Here is a 7440-nt window from a genome sequence, read left to right as displayed (position 1 = left end):
TTTTTTTTTTTTTTTTAAGAGACGGAGTTTTGCCACATTGACCAGGCTGGTCTTGAATTCCCGACCTCAGGTGACCCGCCTGCCTCAGCCTCTCAAAGTTCTGGGATTACAGATGTGAGCCACCGCGCCCGGCCCACACAGTCTTTAAATGTGTTAATACCTTCAGTCTAATTTCAAGTCTCAGAAACCTTTTCTTTCTTTATTCCAACTTTGATCCAATTCCTTTTATTTCCAAGATTTGATTCTTGGGTTTTGGTGCCGATGTTGGCAGTGCCAGATGGGGGCAGGGCAGGATGGGAGGCAGGCATCTCAATGGAGGTCAAGAAGTCTGAGATAACTTCCGTTTTTTGATTGGTTGACTGGGTGGAAGGCGGTGCCTGGAGATCTGGTTTGAAGGGAAGATGATAGAATTAATTTTGTATTATACATGTCACAATTAGGTTGTTTATGGAACACAGCAGCTATCCAAAACTGTAAATGCACATTTATTTGCCTATCTGTTTTTTTTTCCCCCTCCCAGGAGAGCAGGAATTGTGTTCATTATTGTAAACCAGTGCCTCGTATGGTGGCTGGCATATAGTAGGCACTCAATACATATTTGCAAATGAACAAACTGTATGGATGCTGTTTGAAAGTGGCCAATAGTCAGTCTAGAGTTTATGAGAAAAAATAGGGGCTGAAAACAAAAACTTAGTAGCCATCATCATAACTACCATTTATTAAATGCTTACTATGTGTTTAAACATTTCAAATACATTAGCTCATTAGGTTCTACTTTTTGTTTTGCTTTGTTTTCATGATAGGGTCTCCCTCTGTCACCCAAGCTGAGTGACAGCTCACTGCAACCTGGAACTCATGGGCTTATATGATCCTTCCACCTAAGCCTCCTGAGTAGCTGGAAGTAAAGGCACGTGCCACCACGTCTGGCTGACTTTTAAATTTTTGGTAGAGATGGGGTCTCGCTACGTTGCTCAGGCTGGTCTTGAACTCCTGGGCTGAAGTGATCCTCCTATCTTGGTCTTCCAAAGTGCTGGGATTACAGGTATGAGTCACCACTCTTGGCCAATTCTTAAAACAATTATGGTGGATATTGTTATTCCTATATTAGATAGCTGAAAGCTGGAGAGCCTGATGTAACACAGAATGAATTATGTGGTTTATAATGGCTGTGGACCTAATTTTTTTGGTTGTTTGTTTGTTTGTTTGTTTGTTTTTGAGAGAGAGTCTTACTCTGTCGCCCATGCTGGAGTGCAATGGTGCAGTCTCGGCTCACTGCAACCTCCGCCTCCCAGGTTCATGTGATTCATCTGCCTCAGCCTCCAGAGTAGCTGGGATTTAATAGAGAGTTCTTCAATGGGGAAATGGCCATTTTGCTGTCAGGCAGAGTAAGCACAATGTTTAGAGGCTTTGGCTCCAGCTCCTACTCCCTGTCTTCTCTGCCGATAAACTCACTGGTTCTCTCTTTTTTTTTTTTTTTTGAGACGGAGTCTTGCTCTGTCGCCCAGGCTGGAGTGTGGTGGCGTGATCTAGGCTCACTGCAAGCTCTGCCTCCCTGGTTCACGCCATTCTCCTGCCTCAGCCTCCCGAGTAGCTGGGACTACAGGCACCCACTACCACGCCCAGCTAATTTTTTTTTGTATTTTTTTTTAGTACAGACGGGGTTTCACTGTATTAGCCAGGATGGTCCCAATCTCCTGACCTCGTGGTCCGCCCACCTTGGTCTCCCAAAGTGCAGGGATTATAGGTGTAAGCCTCTGCGCCAGGCCAAACTCACTGGTTCTCAGCAGGAACGAAACTATTCGAGAATCTGCCCTGCCCAAATACATGAACCAGCAGATTCTTTGGTCTCTAAAGAGAATAGAAATAAGGCTCTTTAGTTTTTAATATTGAAATAAGTCTATTCTGCAAATAGCTGTTTCAGGCAATTAACAACTACCTATTAACTACCTAGGAGCCCCCAAAGTCCTTTGGGAAAAACGAAGAACTGTGAGATTGCACTTGGAGACAGAACAATAGTCACACAATAACATTAAATCACAATACAACACTTCTGCCTCAAAGAGTGCGTGATTTATTTCCAAATGACAGCTATAGACACAAACATTTCAGGATTCATTGTGGGGTAGTGAGATCTGGAAAGGCTGCATGGCACCAAAGTAGGTCATGAAGGTTGGGGAGAAGCTGTAACACTAGTTTGGGTGGAAGAACAGCCTAAGACTAGGCATAGAGGCAGGAAAGCCCATAGCATATTTAGTGACTACTGAGTAGTTTCATAAGATTACTAGATGAAATGTTACAGATATGGTTCAGTTAGGGTCAGCTGGGACTCAGCAGTTCTTGAGCCTATCTAACCCATTGCCATTTTTAATAACAAAGATTTTGTTTTACTCCCTTTACTGCATAGTATCTTTTAAAATTGATATATAATGATCTGACTATAAGGGATAAACAAAAGGGAATTTATTTTTATTTATTTAAGACAGAGTCTTGCTGTGTCATCCAGGTTGGAGTGCAGTGGCACAATCATGGCTCACAAGAGCCTTGACCTCCTAGGCTCAAGCAATTCTCTTGCCTCAGCCTCCTGAGTAACTGGGAGGTGTGCGCCACCACACCTGGCTACTTTTTTTATTTTTATATTTTGTAGAAATGGGGTTTCACCATGTTGCCAAGGCTGGTCTCAAACTCCTAGGCTCAAGTGATCCTCCTGCCTTGGCCTCCCAAAGTCCTGAGATTACAGGTGTGAAGCACTGTGCCTGGCTTCTAGCATCATTTGTTTAAAAGTGCTATTCTTTGTCCATTGGATTGTCTTGTCAAAAATCAGTTGACCATAAATGTGAGGGATTTCAATTCTATTCCGTTGGTCTATATGTGTATCCTTTTGCCAGCACCATACTGTCTTGAGTGTAGCTTTGTAATAATCTCTGAAATTAAGAACTGTGAATCCCTTAACTTTGTTCTTCTCTTTCAAGATTTTTAGCTATAAAGGGTCTCTTTAATTTCTGTATGAATTTTAGGATCAGTTAATTTCTGCAGAGAAAGATAAACCAGCTAGAATTCTGATTGGGACTGTATTGAATCTGTAGATCAACTTGGGGATTATTGTCATCTTAATAATATCCAGTCTTCCAATCCATAAGCATGGGATATTTTTCTGTTTAATTTCATTTATGTATTAGTTAATTCAATTGGTCTTCTTTAATGCCCTTCAAAAATATTTAATAGTTGTCAGATAATATATTTTGCATTCATTCTGACAATTTTTCCTAAGTATTGTTTTGTATGATATTTTAAATAAAACTGATTCCTTAGTTTTATTTTCAGATTGTGCATTGCAAGTGTATAGAAATATAATCGATTTTTGTATATTGATCTTGCATTCTACAACTTGCTTGATTCATCTACTAGTCCTAACAGTGTTTTAGTGTATTCTTTATGGTTTTCTATATGTGAAATTTTGTCTTCTGTATTAGAGATAGTTTTATTTCTTCTTTTGAAATCTGGATGCCTTTTATTTATTTTTTCTTGCCTTATTGTCCTGGATAGAGCCTGCAACACAATGTTGAATAGAAGTGACAAGGTGGTTATTTCTAGTCTGGCTTCTGATCTTAGGGAGGAAAACCGTCTTTCATCATTAGCTATGATGTTAAGCTGTGGTTTTTTATAGAAGCCTTGTACGATATTGAGGAAGTTCCCTCCTATTTCTAGCTTCTGAATGTTTTTATTGTGAAGGGGTGTTGAATTTTGTCAACTGTCTTATTTATGTCTAGGTATCAATATAATAAATTATCCTTTATTAGGTATTGTGTATTGTATTAATTGGTTTTTGTAGGTTAAACAAACTTTGCATTCCTGGGATAAGTCCCATTTGGCCAAGCTGTATATTTCTTTTCCATGTTGCTGAATTCCTTCTGCTAGTGTTTGGTTGAGGATTTTTGCATCTATATTCATAGGAGATATTTATAGTTGCTCTGTTTTTTAAGGGTGATTTAAGGAGTTTCAAAATGTATGCTATTGCTTCTGCCATCTTTTGAGAATTCTGCATGTGTGCTCTTGTAAAAATTTATTATTAAAAAAAGATTTGTAGGGGAAAAATCCCACAAGTCATTGTTTCATCCAAGCTTCCCTCTTTTTTCATTCAATAACCATTTATTGGGCATTTATGAATATATTATCAAAAAATAAATTAATGGCTGGGGCACGGTGGCTCACGCTTGTAATCAATCCCAGCACTTTGGGAGGCCAAGGCGGGTGGATCACGAGGTTAGGAGATCGAGACCATCCTGGCTAACACGGTGAAACCCCGTCTCTACTAAAAAAAATACAAAAGAATTAGCCGGGCTTGATGGCGGGCACCTGTAGTCCCAGCTACTCGGGAGGCTGATGCAGGAGAATGGCATGAACCCGGGAGGCGGAGCTTGCAGTGAGCCGAGATCGCGCCACTGCACTCCAGCCTGGGCACAGAGCGAGACTTCATCTCAAAAAAAAAAAAAAAAAAAAGAGATCAAGACCATCCTGGCCAACATGGTGAAACCCCGTCTCCTAAAAAATACAAAAAAAAATTAGCTGGGTGTGGTGGCGGGCGCCTGTAGTCCCAGCTACTCGGGAGGCTGAGGCAGGAGAATCGCTTGCACCAGGGAGATTTCAGTGGGCCAAGATTGTCCCATTGTACTCCAGCCTGGTGATAGAGTGAGACTCCGTCTCAAAAAATTAATTAATTAATTAATTAAAGATAATGACCCTTTGGTCTCAAACATCTCAATTAATAATATAAGTACATATTTTCATGTGCATAGAAAGTTTACTTCACTCTTACATTAATAGCTATGGTTTGCCAATGTAAAATCTGCTGATTTTGTTTTAACTCAGTCTCTGTGGAACAGATTAATACAGCTGTGGAAAAATCAATACCTCTGGCAGTATCTTTCAGCACTTTTACTGCTAATGTCAATATCAATTTTCATGACTCGCTGTTCTGGTTGTTCCCGTTTGGTACGCAAAATTTGTAAAAGGAAACAAGTTAAGCAATGATTAGGAAATAATAAGGCCTAAATTGAATTTGCTCTTCTGCTGAAAGAGCTCAGAGAAATCTCAGGTAAATACCAACCATTGATTTCAAGCAAATTCTACTGGGCAAAAATTTTCTTTGTAAGGACTATTTAGCTCTGAAATAAGTTTCCCAAAGTAACTTCAAGGAAATATAACTCTTTATTTATCTGATTTATGCTTTATGCTATTTATCTGATTTAAGCTGTATTTATCTTTTCCAAAAGTTTATTTACCTTTGATGTAGAGACTATACATCTGGTGTTTGCTTGGATAATACAGTTTGATAAGCAGTTTACTTAGGGAAAACAAATAATTAGTTCTTTATTTGCTGGCTATACAATCTCTAAATAATTTTGTAAACTTTAATCCTGTAACCAAAGAAGTCTAAATTATCTTAGACACAGTAATTGCTATAACCAAGCGAGTTATAGAGAAATGCCACACTTTGAGACAAATTAAAGAGTCCTTTATTAGCCAGTGACCAAAAGGCAGCTAACGCCCAAAATTCTCTCAGCCCCGAGGAAGGAGCTAGTTTTGTTTTCATACCGTGGTCTAAATAGGGGAGGAGGGATTTTAGCTGAAGCAGTTTTTACAGAAGCAGAACTGGCAAAAAGTTAAAAAACTAATTGGTTACAAATGCAGTTACAAAAAATAAACAGTTCCAGGTGCAGGGGCTTAAACTATCACAAAGAGATAAATGCAGGGGTTTTGGGTGCCATCCACCCAGCATGTCCCCAGGAGCTGCTGGTGCAGCTTGCCTCAATATCTTATCAGTAGATGCATTCCTGAACGTGCTTTGAGTCAGTTTTACACTATGGGGGCTGCAAGTGAAGAAACTAAAAATGGAGTCTGTCCGGCTCTCTCTCTGCTAGGAGAGAGTCACTCAGGTTAAAACAAGGTAGGGTATCACATGATTGTTTCTGGGTAGGCATTTGTCCTGGGATGGTCTAGTTTTAAGGAACCACAGGCTTGTTGTTTGTTGAATGAGGTAAGAGAAATTCACTCTTATTCTGAAGCTGAATGAGTCACAAGTAACCCTGGTTACTCTGGCAGCAGTAATCATGTGAGAACCCAGGCACCCTGGAAAGCAGAGCCAAGAGTAAGAAGAAACTAGGTTCTTGGTTGGTGACCATTTATCATCCAAACCAAGACCCTTGTAGGAATGAAAGGGGTGCTGTTAATAATTATGCTAGGACAAAAGCATAAATCAGAAGTGTTTTAAGCAAATCAGGATCCATAGTCACCCAAGTTCTTGGTGATACCCCATGTATTGTTGAATACCTGGACCAAACTATACTTGAAGCCTTATCTATCTGGACTTTTCAGTTACATGAACCAATGTATTCTTATTATTTAAGCCAATATGTGTTTGAAGTTCTCTGACTCACACTATAAAATATCCTAATTAATAAAGTCTCTCAACTTCTTTCCAATTTCTTCTCTGTTTTGAAACCATTGGAATTTCCGGACATGTCCGGAAACAATGTTAATAATCTTCCATCACATAGGTTTATACATACCCCTCGACTGGCATTTCTGCATTTGATCAGAAACCAATTTCACATTCTGCCTATTTTTTGACACTTTAAAATAAAATTAAATAACAAAATATTACAATCTTATATTAGAACTATTAGATTTCAGCTGGGCACAGTGGCTTATGCCTGTAATTGCAGCACTTTGGGAGGCCAAGGCAGGCAGACTGCTTGATTCCAGGAGTTTGATACCAGCCTAAGCGACATGGCAAAACTTCATCTCTACAAAAAATACAAAAATTAGTTGGGCATGGCAACACGTACCTGTAGTCCAGCTACTCAGGAGGCTGAGATGGGAGGATAGCTTGAGCCCGGGAGGCAGAGACTGCAGTGAGCCAAGATTATACCACTGCACTCCAGCCTGGGTGGCAGAGCAAGACTTCACCTCAAATGAGAGAGAGAGAAAAAGAATGATTAGATTTCTTTGGTAATACTATATAACAGAAGCAAGATTAAACTTAATATAGTATGAATACCTTTAATTAGGAACTGAATTGGCATACTCATTACTTTTTAGGCAACACCGTACAAAGCCTGCACAATAGTGAAACAAAGCAGTAACAACTATCAAAGAAGTTTACCAACAGGCGGGGCACGGTGGCTCAAGCCTGTAATCCCAGCACTTTGGGAGGCCGAGACGGGCGGATCACGAGGTCAGGAGATCGAGACCTGACACGGTGAAACCCCGTCTCTACTAAAAAATACAAAAAACTAGCCGGGCGTGGTGGCGGGCGCCTGTAGTCCCAGCTACTTAGGAGGCTGAGGCAGGAGAATGGTATAAACCCGGGAGGCGGAGCTTGCAGTGACCTGAGATCCCGCTAGTGCACTCCAGCCCCGGCGACAGAGCCAGACTCCGTCT

The sequence above is a fragment of the Colobus angolensis genome, unplaced genomic scaffold, assembly GCF_000951035.1.
Source record: "Colobus angolensis palliatus isolate OR3802 unplaced genomic scaffold, Cang.pa_1.0 Scaffold18, whole genome shotgun sequence".
Taxonomy (NCBI): Eukaryota; Metazoa; Chordata; class Mammalia; order Primates; family Cercopithecidae; genus Colobus; species Colobus angolensis.
Note: the sequence above shows the minus strand (reverse complement) of the source record.